Consider the following 14,658-nt stretch of genomic DNA (forward strand, 5'->3'; position numbering starts at 1 on the left):
CAGCAGAGTGATGCGGCTCCTATACAATACTCCTAGGGCCTTGGTCTGTGTCAACGAAGTTCTGTCCCCCTCCTTTCCGATCAGACGGGGTACACGACAGGGCTGCCCCCTTTTCCCACTACTATTTGCCTTGGCTATTGAGGCGCAGCCCTGCCTGATCCGCAGTGACTCCCACATTTTGGGATGGAGGTGGGACACTGGATTTGAAGACCAAATCACTCTCTACGCCTTCAACATTCTCCCCTTTCTTGCTGTTCCCTTATCCTCCAGTCCTCGATGCCTGGAGATCCCTACCCTTTATAGGGATATACCTCTTAGGCAGAACTCCTCCCTCTGCTTGGGAATCCATGGGCCGCCCCTCCCTGATCTGGCCTGGACCCTCAATTTTCAGCCTCCGGCTGCATCCCTGGACTGTGACCTTCAGAAGTGGAACCAATTACCTTTCAACTCTATGGGTTGCATAATTTCAAGTAATGTGCCTTCCTTGATACTTATACATCTTGTCTAACTATCCTCATTCGATCCCCGGGAATGATTTTGTACCCTGGACTCCAAAAATGAAGATACTTTATATGGGTCAGTATGTGCCATTGTGTGGTGGTTAACTCTGCACGTACGTCACCCTTTAATGGTGGGCTGCGTATGTCAGACGTCTATGCCTACTAGCTGGCAGCCCACCAAGTGCCCATAAATTAATGGCTCATGGGGGTTGGAATGATCCTGTCTACCACCTAGAGCTCCACCTTATAGGCTTTCAAGGGATTCCTTTATCTGCACTATGGTGGTCGAATGGCCCTAAATATTCTATTGTGCACCCACAAGCTGTGATGTACTGGATGGCAGCCCTGCACTTTATCCACTGGGACCGCTGCCCGTCAAACTGGACTCCTCTTTGGCGGGGCCCGGGCTCCAAAAAGGTGTCTAGCCTCGAAGGCTTTGCCCACTGCGACCACATTGGATTACATACTTAGGGGACTTATATCGAGGGGAGGCTTTGTTGTTCTTTCAAGAACTACAAGATCGTAACACTGTTTCATACGCAGTTTTATCATTTCCTCCAGTTGCAACATGCTTTGCGGGCCCATCTTTCCTCAACAACTCGGCATCCTGAACTTAGCCAGCTTGAAGTCAAAATCTTTATAGGACACTTGGGCAGGGAAGCGGTCTCTGTGATCTACCGCTTCTTGATTATCAAAACTATCAATGCACCCGATGGCTTTCACACCTTGAGACAGAAGTGGGAAGGCTAGGTGAGTGGACTAGACAATGATGATTGGAGAGAGGCTTGCCAGGCCCCTAGGGAGCTGGCAATTTCTTCCAGTCTGCACATGATCCAAATCAACAACTTGTACGCAACCTGTCTGTCCCCTTACCATATACCATGGATGGCCCCGTCCATTCATCTGGGTTGCGCTAGATGCACTCTTCCCGTTGCAGATTTCTTCCACATTGTGTGGTATTGCCCTTTGTTGCACTCATTCTGGGACGGGTGGGTCGTGAGCTATCAGCAGTTTTGGGACGTTCCATTGATAAAGATCCCAAGACAGTTCTATTTGGTCTTTTGGGTGAACTTGTGGGGACCACGCCCTTGGATGACTTTCATAGCAACAGGTTGTATGGTAGCCAATAGAGCGTTTTTTTGCCTGTGGATTCACCCCTCACTCCCTTCACTGCAACTATGGGGCAGACTTGACTAGTGCGTCCACCAAGAGAAACAGATATACGAGGCACGTTAACTGTCCTCAGAAACCAAATAAAATATGGGGGGGAATGGTGAGCTTACTATGGAATACCGTCATGATGCTTTTATGGTGTGAGATAACTGTTTTGTGTACTTCTATGCTCAAATCGCTTTGTTATTGAGGACTATCAAATTGGATGATTCTCGCTGTGTAAACTCAAAAAAATGTGGTAATCAAAAAAAAACATAACAGTGGTAATGCATGCCATCAACTCATGGCCCCTTATTGTATTGTATTGTATTGTATTAATAACAAGGGAGACATGAAAGCCCTGTGCTACACAACGCATAAGCAAGCCATCAATAGATAATGGAAAACATACCACTGATGTCAAAGAATCATTAAAATTAAGAAAGCTTAACACCACAAATGCAGAGCCTACACCACACTAATATTCGCACCAAACACCTCAACATGGGTCCATTCACTCCTAAGTACCAACAACCTAAATCCCGGACTCTGAGAAAGGAAGATCTAAATATTCTGCCAGCAATTGGCAACCAACAATGAAATAGTTTCGAAAGTTAGAAGGGGGAGTAAAGCGGTCCCATGAAATAGCACAACTGGCTAACAACAAACAAATAAAAATAATAATAATAAAGATCATTTTTAAAAGTTCAGCGCCCAAGTTCTTAAGTACTTAATGAAGAGGAAATAAACAGCAAACTTGAAAGACCTTCAAACCCCAAATACAAGCTCTAAAACTGGCCTGAAAATATACTTCGAAACGAAAGCCCCCTCATTCCAACAAGAATTAAATATGCAAAAAAAAGACCAATAATATTTTGAGATTGTATACAAAATAACCAACTCATCTTTACAGACCATTCCAGACGACTTGAAAACCAAATATTACAATTTCATTGTGGACAAGACACAAAGTTAGAAACATTATCAAAGAACACATTCCAATCCCCCCCCCCCCCACTCTTACACAAAAAGGAAATGTATGACCAAATGAGGCGCCTTTGAACTCAACTCTTCTCACTCTTTAAAAAAAAGAACTGCAACCATCACTCATGGACCCTATTACGGAGTACGTAACTAAACTTTGTAATTCATATAGCCTTGCCTGACCTACCTCAAATTGCTCACTTAAAGAAGGAATGTCCCTGAATACCCCCCCCCCCCCCCAAAAAAAGCCACACCACACAAACCTTCTGTTGACACTGAAGAACTCAACAACACCAGGCCAGTACCTGGACTACCTTTCTTTAGCAAAACACTGGAATGAGCAGACAACAAAACTAAAAGGCCTTATTAGGAATGTCAAACTTATCTGACTCGATCCAATCAGGCTTTTAGGAAAAGTGCAGTACTGAAACTGAAACTCTATCAGTCACAAATATATTAAAGATAGCAGACATTGGAGAATCCTGCATTCTGCTTCCCCTCTGCAGCTTTTGCCAGTCGACGAGAATTTACTCAGCATTATCTAGGAAAAAGCAGTTGTGGACGGTGTTTTAAAATGGTTACGTTCTTACCTGGAAAATAAACCATATACAGGTAAGGTGGTATCTTCTCACCAGAACCAACTCCATACGGTAACTAGCCCCTACACTATTTAACCTCTATAAAGAACCACGCACTGAAACAGAGAATTCGGCCTAAACAAACATTAGTACAACAATTACACTAGCTCTACCTCAAGAGGAGTTATAACAAAAAATTGCAAATGTATATACAAAGGTTTTGATACAATTCTGACTTAGCTACCATATCACTTCACAAATCTCAATCGAAAGAAACAAATTCCTCCTCATTTTGCCAAACATCTGCACATTAAAATACTATACGCAAACACTTTAGGAACTAGGAAACTATCACTAAGTAAAGCCAAGTCCTAGACTTAAAAGTTAGACAGAAGACTCTTGATAAAGGAGCATGTCAATAACACTAAAAAATGCTCTTGGTAACCCGCACCATTTGCAACTTAAATCTTTGCTCTCTAAACATTATCTAAAAGTGATAAACAAATGATTAGTTATCTCCAGACTAAACTAAGAGAAGTCCTTACTTAGTGGCCTTCCTAAATCAAGGCAGACGCCCGAAAAATTACACTCAGTTTTAAAAAGCTCAAAGAGCACAGCTCAAAGCATTACACCTGATTTGGTCTTCCTAACCCTGCTCCTTCCAATATAAAGGGGCCTTACAACAATTCAGGTTCATAGTAAACCCTTTAAGGCAGCCACCCGCTTACCCCGGGCGTCGCACCTCATACCGCCTTACACTGACACATAGGCTTTACTAGTGGAAAAAGCCTTAGGCATATAACTTACTGCTCCCACTGGCTCTTGTCCCCGGGCGCAGCCCTCAACCCTCACCCCCTTAGTCACTATATACATGTAGGCAATTTAAGTCAGATAAAGCACTTAACATATCAAAACTGCTGCACTTGCACTTCTTATCGATAACGTTCATTGTTCCTCACTTACCCTGTCCTTGGATGCTGCACCTTTCTTCGGTCGCCTTATACATTACATGTACACAGGTACTATTAGACAGAAAAGCCCCAAGGAACCCATATTGCTGCATTTTCACTTCACATGTACAATGCCCACAGCACTTTATTTTCTGCTCTTGCACTTTACGGATACTGACACTCTAACAAATGACTATTAGTGTAAGTATGTAGCCCGTTGGGAAGGGCAGGTACGCTCAGAAAATAGGCCTAGTTTTGCAGCTGCACATTATCTATACTTCCCTGCCTCGAGCTCACTTGGCACTAAAGCCTAGGGGCCAATTGTCTTTATTTTAAGCTATACGACAGGAAGTGAGACTCCTCCTTAAATTTTCAACGAAACCTTGATCGAGATGGGTTTTATTCTATTTGGTGGTGATGACCCTACGTGTACATTTTATGTATCTTTTTAATGTATTTTATTGTTTTCTGTATTGCAACGGTTTTAATAATCAAGCAATAAAGACTTACTTGCTCTTCTTTTTAGTCTTCATATACACACATGCGCCATGAAAAGTATTCTCCTCTTATTTTAGTTTTCTGTGAACTGAAAGTAATCATGTAATTTTTAATGTGTTTCAGTCTTTATCAATATATACATCTCACTCCAACATAAAGCACTCTGTCATCAACTGCCATCTCTATCCAAACTACAAATAATTAATTACTTTTCTCAGCTACTAATTCCTAAATTTAGCGTTCTCATTACATTATGTTCCTGCTACCTGTATTAAACACGTATTAATGTAACCAGAATTGTGCCTCCTTTCGCCTGTCTGTATATTTTCTCAAGCGGTGTACAATATTTCTCACAACTATGCAATGTGCTCTGGCATCCTTAAATAGGGTCAAGATCAGGCTCTTTAAATAGAGAATATATTGTTTTTTTAAAACGTACAAACTGCTTCTTTGCCTAAGCACCGTAAAGACATATGATAACAGGTTGGTACTTCCTATGACGACCACAATTCAATTGTATGCAACCTATCCATTGTAGTGGATGAAAAAGTGGATAAAGAACAAAAATAGAGCACCACACAATTTCTTGAGTACCAGCTTTTTTTGGATGCCATCTGTCCACAAAAGAGGTTTCATCATCAACGAGGTGACTTTAAAAGAAACTACCGTCACATCTTAATCATATGCCTTTCATAATCCCATTTTTATCTTACTTTTTTCTTTAAGTTGTGCAGCTTCTGTACAGTGGCTGTAGGTTGGGGGACAACCTAGTATACAACGCGTTGGGTAGCAGAAATACATTATCACATTTTAAAACAGGACTATAATACACATGCTTATTATTCTAGTTTGCTTATGCAATAGTTCCACAACACCTGATACAAAGAAGCTGGCAACTTATTGTACATTTGGAAAAACATCACTAAAGAACGAAAAGTCCATTGAACATCAGTGTCATAATCATAATGTCCTAAATATAAATGGCACACAGCTAAACAAATCAAGAATGCTACTGATTTTAAAACATTAAGTACAAACCAAGTTTTCTAAAACGGGACACTTCGTAAACCACTTATGCAAAACAAATTGATACATTAATCCATTTCAACGTCTTAGTAATAAGTCCCATGTTTAGTAACAAAAATATGGTTCTCAATTAAAGGAATTACATATCAACATGGATATTTCACTAAGTTTGCTAAATAAATTATTGAGCAGTCGTACAAGATACCTAGTAAGGCTTTCAGGAGTAGTTAAAAACTCTGCCTCAAATTGTAAGTTACTGTAGCGCCATTTGCTTTTTCTTTTTACTTTAAGAACGCAACTGTCCTTTAAAGGCTACTCTTTATGCTAACATTTCAACTAAAAATATCTTACTTTTTTTTCTAAAGAAAAATTAAATGGAATCTTATTCAATGAATGAAAATATGCTCAACCATTCTCGCACCTACATCAGCACAACTACGCCATCCATCAGAAGCAGCTTAATTTGGCATAAGTTAAACTTGGAACTCATCCCCCAGACATCTACACCTAAATAGGATTCATTTAAAAAACAAAAACGAACGAGTGTGCATCACAACTGCAGAAAAAATATTTCTTCAGTACACCATTACGTATCTAGGTATGTATGTGGTACTTCTTAGGCAGCAGAGATCTGTGAACGGTCAAAGATAGGCATAAAATCCACAAACGATGAGTAGTAGCCAGTTTAAGTACAGTTAATGCATTGTGCTGTCGAAAATATATATATTGTGTGATCAAGGGCACTTGATGACCGAAACGTGTCAAGGAGATTGAGGAGTGAGAAAAATAAACAACCAGTTGCCGAAATTATCCTGGTGTTTCGTTTCTCGCAGTTCGCCGTAAGTAGGTGCTGAGAGCGAGAGATAGTATATATTATATATATATATATATATATACATACCGAAAGTTTCGCCGCAAAGAGCCCAGAACTCACAAATCTCTTGGGAACCGGAACAGACGATAACAGACCCAGCTATAAGTGCAAGTGAGTATTTTTATTCAAAGCTCAGCATGTCAGCTGACGTGTTTCAGCCTACCAGAGGCTATATATATATATTTATTTTGTTTATTTATCAATCTTTATTTCGGCCATATGGCCATCAAAGATATACAATAAAAGCATATACAACCATTATAAAATCATCCAAAATAAACAATCGATACATATTTGTACAATATAAAATCGTTCCATTCTAGGAATTAGATACTACTAGAGTTGCGTTTAAAATTGTAGACTTAAAATTAGGTGGGAGCTTGCGACTTCAGAATACGGGTGCAAGTGTGCCAGACATTGGTAAGAAATTTTGCTAGTGCAAACACAAATTGGACTTGAAACATCGGTTTTTAGGATTCTGTACATCGGGAGATACTCCCTACAACCAAGGTTTCTAATAAGTGGAAGGAGCCAATATTTCCTCGCTGCCTTGTAAGTTGGGCAAAACAGGACCACATGTAAATCACTTTCCTCAGCACCATTGCATGCCGGGCACTGCTTGGTGGAGGGCGGTGTTGACCAGGAGCTGGTAAAGGATCGCAAAGGCAATGTGCCATATCTCCATTTGAGAAACAGCTTCCTGGCCAGCACGGGGGACATGGCGTCCAAAACCCTCTCCAGCCTGTACGAGTCCTTGCTTTGCGCAAATACAGATGTTAGTGACCCCTCACCCCGACAATCCAAGGCCATGGCTAGTTTCTGTTCGTGGTAGACATTGGCCAAAGCTCTCCGTGAGATATTTAGTGAGGCATTAGCAGGATCGGACCAAAGGTCAGGGAACCCCAGTCTCGCACAGGATTTTTGTATATATTTTATCCAGGGGATCTGTAACGCTTTGGGATGGGTTAAAAGCTCCCTCAGTTCCGCCCTATAAGCATAGAGTTCTTCGCTACTCCATAGCCTTCGCCAGAAGACTATGGGTCTGAGACCTAGTTCGTCAGCTATTGGTCTCAGTCCCAGATCCAGCCTCAGGGGAAGGAGCGGGGTGCTGGGCGGGAGTGCAACTATCTGTCTGATAAAGTTGTTCTCAGTTGAAGACAGACTGCGGGAAGATGTATGGCCCCACAATTCCGCCCCATACATGGTAGCACCCCTGGCCTGTGCCTTGTAGATCTGGATGAGCGGCCCCAACGGACGGTATGTGGAGCTTTTCATCATCCGAGCGATACCCCCAGTGGTCTGTACTAGTTTGTGGTTGGCCCTAGTCTGATGTGGTCCCCAGGACATGGTTTCGTTCAGGGTTACACCAAGATATTCAAAGGTGGAGACTCTCTCTAGCCGTGACGCTCCCAATAGTGGGTTTGGACGCAATATTTGACTTGGGTTCAGGACCATGAACTTAGTTTTTGCGGCATTGATTTCTAAGCCCCTATCTGTGCAAAAGGCCACAAATGAGTCAAGGATCCTCTGTATCCCCATAGGGGTTTTGGACAGCAGCAGGGTGTCGTCTGCAAACATGATTGCAGGCACCCTGTTGCCGTTCAGCTTTGGGGCGTCAGTATATTCAGTGACATTTAGGTGGGCGATTACCCCGTTGACAAAGAGGCAGAACAGGGTCGGTGCCAACACACAACCCTGTCTAACCCCCCTGTCAACGGGGAATCTGTCCGTCAATTCCCCAAATTTCCCGCACCTCACTCGAGCATAGTTGTTATGGTGCAATCTCTGTAAGATTATCAGGATATCCGGGGGGGACGCCCATCTCGGCCAGAACACCAGGTCGAAGGCGGCCCTCAGATCCACAAATATTGTGTATAAGCTGCCGCCTTCGAATATCGCTGCCCTCCAATAGAGGATATTCAATCGAAAGACCTGGTCCACTGTAGAGACTCCCTTCCTAAAGCCCGCCTGATACGGACTAAGGACACACATCTCTTCTGCCCAGTCCTGAAGCCGGTTCAACAGCATCCTACCGAACAGCTTCTGTGACACCGGAACCGGAACAGACGATAACAGACCCAGCTATAAGTGCAAGTGAGTATTTTTATTCAAAGCTCAGCATGCCAGCTGACGTGTTTCAGCCTACCAGAGGCCTTGCATATATATAAATATATTATTTTTTTTATAAAACGATTTGTTAGCTAAATGGACTCTATATAAAAAAAATGAATAGATTAATGACACGTGAAGAAGAGGACAGAGGTTGAATCTAACAAGCTCAAAACAATAGGGGTGGTGATCTAGACTCCATTCTAAATACAAGAGAATGTAAATGGATGCAACGTTTTAATTCTGTACAAAATGGACTGAATGAAATGGATGTAACTTTCACCCAACTGTGACTAAAACTTCTCTTATAATATGTAGCACATTCTGATTATTAATGATTATTCTTGCTGCTATTGAACGTTTAATACATCCATGGGTTGGTATGCCAGTTGGACAAGAATTATGTGATTTTATTGGGAACAACCCTTTACAATTTGCCATGTTTGTTTTGACTAGTGAAGCACACCTCTTTAACGCTATGGTTGAATATTCCTGAATCTCCCATGACAAAATGTCTTCCACAACAATTGTGTTTGTTTAACAACAACGATTGGTTACATACTATTCTGAATTTCCAGACATATAGAAAGTCAACATACATTGTGTACTATGAATATGTCTTATCGACAACTATTACCATGATTGGTCAGTGCTCAACACACATAGGTTTTTAGCTTAGATATAATATGTTTGTATTTGTATATATCAAGTCCTCCTATATTGGCTACTGCAATGTATCTTACTGACACCCACAACCTGAGTGGTATGATGTGTTATGTTTAAACGAAAATACAGTTACATGTCCTTCACCCGTTAAGTACCTTTCCAGGGTATATATGGATGTAAGAATAGGACCTTGACTTAAAAACAGTTTGACAAGCAACACAGCTGATGTGCTTCCAAAGACATCACCTGGAAACGAGCTCAGTGCTCTGTAAACCAATTCTTAGACAAGACCCCACGGATCGAGCAAATTCCTTTACACACTTTAGACACACTCCCTAAACATGACGTCGATACTGCATCCCGATTGGCTGTCTATGACGAGCCTCCGGAAAGTATTCAGTGCCTGCACCTCGCGGCTTGCTCACTCGCGGCCGGGCAGCGTTGCTGAATAGACTCGCTTTAACAAAGCACGGAAGGTAAGCGCTCCACAGTAATCTGTGTGAGAAATGTCAACTTCCCAGACCTGCTAGACTTGGCGTCCAGGCGAAGCATGTTTTAGATGCGATAATAAAGTATCACCTCGAGATGTGGAAACGATCCGCTTATTCCCCCTTTTTTGCACGCCTTCAAGCCAACGCGTAATTTAGACTAGTTGAAGTGATTTATATTCTCAAGAATTTAACTTGTCAAAGCAACTTAACCAATATGTTCATAATTAGACCCGCCTTCACATAAACCGCAACCCTCTTTTTCTAAATCCAGGCGAGGCTTGTTCAAAATGCGATACTATAGTATCACATTGAGATGTAGAAACGATCTGCTAATTTCCCTTTGCTGCACGCCTTTAAACCAACGCGTAATTTAGACCACTTGAAGCAATTTATATTCTTGTGAATCTAACATGTTACAGCAGCATAACTATTGCCTTTACAATCAGACCCGTTTTTACATAAATTGCTACCCTCTTTTTAAATCTTCAGAAATAATGCATCTGAAGGAGCAATACAAATGGATATGAAATCATACATGGACAGACTGGAAAGCCCCGGATGTCCCAGTAAGTTCCCCTCTGGTCTCTCGCTAAATATATACATAACCAACCCAGTACTGAAATCTATACCTCCAATTTTTAAACATCTCTAGGTCACTTTTAACTCCAGAGGAACCGATGATGGTCCAACTTTAATAGGCCACTGGACGGCCCAACATTAAGTAAGAAGCCTATTTTGATATTTAATTAGTCGTAGTACAATTGTGCTTCATACCCAAGTTTTGATACATTCCCTTCTATAATTTTATTACTTTTAGGCGCTCCTGTATTGTTATGTCCTGAAGAAGACCCCAGAATGAGGCTTCAATCAACCCTTAATCCAGGGGTCGAAACGTAGACCGGGTTACACTTACCCTCTTAGCACAGGAAGCAACCCGTGGATACATACAGATCCTATGCTAAAGAGCGATATGGAACTAATGAACAAAATTAGTCTGTAAAGGTTGCATCGAATATCACTGTGATTGAGTATAGTCACAACATCCTTTACCCAGTCCTCACCTCTACCCAACCACACCCATCCTACCTAAACTATTTCCCTTTCTTATCACTTTTTGAGCGCATGGAAAATGTTTATCATATAGATAATATATGTCAATTGCACCCACAAGGAAATGCTGATACCAAATTTATGGAGATTTATGCCTGTTTGGTTTTGCTTGATCCAATGAAGTAATTGGTTTCTTGCGTTTTGTATTACTTGTGGTACTCATTTCGGTTTATTTAAACACCTTGACTACTAAAATGTTTGAGTAATAAAAACGTTTCATGTACTAACTACTCTGAAGAAATCCCAAAACAATTTATGTATAGGTTCCCATGATGAATTCTTGGTTGTAATCAATAGACCCTGACCACTTTATACAAACTTAATCTCAAAACAATGGCATCCGTCTATTTACCGAGAACAAGCCCATTAAAGCAAAGATCTGACCTCTCGAGATATCCACCACATCGAGCAAAAAACTCACATGTTCCCTTTAACTACTTTTCCATTTAAACTTATTTTTACTTTTCAGATGACTTAGTTGGAAAGGTAAAACACATTTTAAAGAAGAACTGAAATGGACACTGACAAATCAGATACGCAACTAGAGAGCCTGTGTCTTAATAAAAGGGGGCCCTAAAAATCCCATTCCAAGCAAGCAACTCCATTTGAAGAACAGCATGCGTGTGAAATAATACTAAGGAAACGAAGCAACATTAGTATAAAGTGTATGCTAGTGGATAAAGAATACAATACAAATTATTCAGTTTTCAAAAACTTTCACAAATCCTTATAAACTCTACCAGTATTATAATTGAGAGTCAACAAGATTAAGCTTATCGGTGTGCAACACCAAATTAATTAAGCTATTTTTGAGTCAAGCAGGATTCTTTGTAAATTAAAGAATATAATTTTAAAAAAACAGTAGTTAAATATATCCATTATGGTAAGTCGGACCTACTAAGCATGCTGCTTGTTGTCTACACAAATATATAAAGTAGGAGTTATAGTATAAAGAAGCCTGGCCGCACATTAAAATTACTAATAGAGTAAAAATTGATTATTCACAAAAGCACTTGTCACAAGTTTACTTTTTACTCATAACAAGGACATTGAAAACCATAGCCAAAGATAGAGTATCCCAAAAGGTCTAAAATACATGACATTATAAAAGGGATAAGAAGCAATCGACTGAATAACAGGGTGGGAGTTGATAACGTGTGGAGATACAAACAAGGGTTCGAGCGAACATAAGGAGGCGAGTAAAGACAGAAGGGGGAGCATAGTCTCTAGCTATGTGGAACAAGGCAATTGCAAATTGATGGATGGGGTGCAAAGAAAATGCACAAACAAATGATCAAGGACCGCAAAAACACATTGTCGGGGATCTAAGGAAATATTAGGGCTAATAGACAATCAATCATCGCTGGCAAGAGGAAGAAAGCGGATGTGTGTGGTTCAGGAAGTGGAGGAAAAAATGGGGTTAAAAGGAATTTGCAAAGGCGAGTGGTAGCAGTGAAAAATCATGGATAGAGAGTGAATACAAAAAAAAAACAAGGGTGAAGGTGAGCAACAAGACACTGGCGAGAGAGACTAGATGCGATAGAGCAACAACACGTGGGCAAGGGGACTGGCAACGATACTAGACATGGACTAGACTGCAAGACTAGACAGAGGGGAAACAGCAACACTAGACATAGACGCATGAGCTATACATCACTGTGGTGGTAAACTATACATAAACGACCTAACATTTAGAGGGGTGACATAAGAAGAATTAACCAAGGGGCACGATTAAAAAGCATGAGACGCAAATATTATGGGAAGGACATGAAAGCTAATACCGGAGGGCGAGAGAACAACAAGCTTTAAGAAAAATTAGCAAATCTGCAGTTTGATAGAGAAATGAAACCGGGACTTTTAAACTCTAACTCGGGGCAAATACAACATAACAGAAGATTCTGGGTACATGTGACAGTAAATACAAACTCATTTTGAAAGCCTTGGCTTAAAAGGTGTATGTTTTCTGACCGGCACAAGACACGAAGAGACAGTTTAGAGAGTTTCTAAGGTAGATATCGACAGCGGTTCCCAACCACTCCTCTCGCTTTTAGCCTCTCATCACACAAGTATACGGAAAGAAAAAAACCGAGGCCTGCTATGCTGGTCAGGCCTCCATGCTGCCTGCCCAGTCCGCCTGTCATGGCGTTGACGGGCGGGCCAGGCCCGGCACTACGCCGGGAACACTTACTGGAAGGATCAGCTAGGCTTGTACTATAACTCAGACCTCACTGGTTGAGAGACTAAAGGATCGGTCATACCACCTCAGACCTAAAACCTGGACTAAGTATATCGCCTATCCCCGCAATACCCTTAATGTAAGACCACAGAGGCCCAGGTAGCCGGTGCACGAAACATGAAGTAAGCTGGGCCCCAAGCTGTCACACCGGTTGCTGTGGGATATCTTCGGTAGGCGACATATGACAGCAACAAGACTGGGTGGAAGGAAGGACCTTCCGTCTTGTTGTGTAAAAACAATAACACTAAACACCGTTTACCATGTCACATTCTTCTGCCAAATCAGTGACACTTACCACACGCCGGGAGAGCCTCCCCGCGTCCCCCACTCCAGGGGAAGCAGAGAAAGGGCTGCCGGGCCGCTTCTCATAACAGGAAACCGGACTGAGACGGAAACCAGCCAATAAGAAAAATTAAACCGAGCAGGGAGACAGTAGGGGTCTAGCGGCGCTTCCGCCGGCTGGCTCCGGTCTGCCAGCACCACTTCAGTTCATTGCATACGACCAGGTCCCATCTTTCGGGAACCGGTATATGGACCTGCTGGTGGAAGGGTATGGGTTTGTCCAGCTGACTTTTTTTTATTCCCTCCCCGGCGCCGCCTGAAGCTGCGTTTCTCGTGCGTCACCGCCTGTGGCCGGCTCGAGACCAGTGGCGCTTCATGCACCTCCTTTTTGTCGTCCGATGAGGGTGCGAGTCCCGCAACTACCTCTGAGCACCGGTAGCCCCTCTACCGCCTCCCTCTCAATCCTTCGCTTGGGTTCCGGCGGGTGTCAGCGACGGTCTCTCTCTTTCCTGTCTCTCCTTCCCCCTCCCTCCCGCTTGTCTGTTTCCTCCTGACTCCGTGACCCTCCCCTCTCTTCCCCCACCAAATATGGCGGCTCCGGCAGTTTTGCCTGAACCACGGCGCTTGCCTGGGATCAGTGAAACGAAAGGCGGTAGAAGCCAAAGGATAGCCAACTGTGACCCTTACCACCCCACAGAAAACACGCTTCTATTGTAGGTGATTTTGTACAAGAACCGTGCAGTCGCGTACACGCGAGCATGGTTGTCTGGATCTCACGTGGGCAGCGTACAGCGAGTGTAACTATTTTAACATTTTAAGTAGCGAGTGAGTGTTCTGATTATTACTTCTTACCGGCACCATCGTACCACGTTTATATGGGTAGTCATTTAAAAGTGAACATTCCACAACTCGCCCACGAAGGGCTGACAGAGCGGAAGGTGCCCTGCAGAAACGTTCAATCTAGACAGGTTAACAGGAGGGCACTGCCACACAGACCATCAGCGTTCTCTGACGGTTTGATGTCAGTTGGACATAGATAATAGACACTCTTGTTAGTTTAGTTCATTGTGAGCCATAGGACTTGGGTGTGCGCGCGCACCCGCCACCTGGCTTGTGCGCAGATGCGGCACAGTCCCCGGATGCTGATGTCATCTTTTCTGCTGCGACCCTGTCCCCAGCGGACGACTCGCGCTGTGCGTGAA

At 42.5% G+C, this 14,658-nt stretch overlaps 1 protein-coding gene across 4 annotated transcripts in view; it reads right to left on the bottom strand.

Annotated features, from left to right (window-relative positions):
* USP9X (ubiquitin specific peptidase 9 X-linked) overlaps positions 1-14,064 on the bottom strand; it is a 1,749,911-nt gene extending 1,735,847 nt beyond the window's left edge. For 3 of the 4 annotated variants that reach the window (XM_086934127.1, XM_086934125.1, XM_086934124.1), the window contains exon 1: positions 13,470-14,064. The gene's annotated coding sequence lies outside the window, so the exon portion shown is untranslated. Of the gene's footprint in view, positions 1-4,674; positions 4,751-13,469 lie in introns of all 4 variants that reach the window. The other variant, XM_086934126.1, reaches the window with a different exon arrangement.
* Positions 14,065-14,658: the final 594 nt, after the last annotated feature.

The sequence above is a fragment of the Lissotriton vulgaris genome, chromosome 8 (assembly GCF_964263255.1).
Source record: "Lissotriton vulgaris chromosome 8, aLisVul1.2, whole genome shotgun sequence".
NCBI classification, from domain to species: domain Eukaryota; kingdom Metazoa; phylum Chordata; class Amphibia; order Caudata; family Salamandridae; genus Lissotriton; species Lissotriton vulgaris.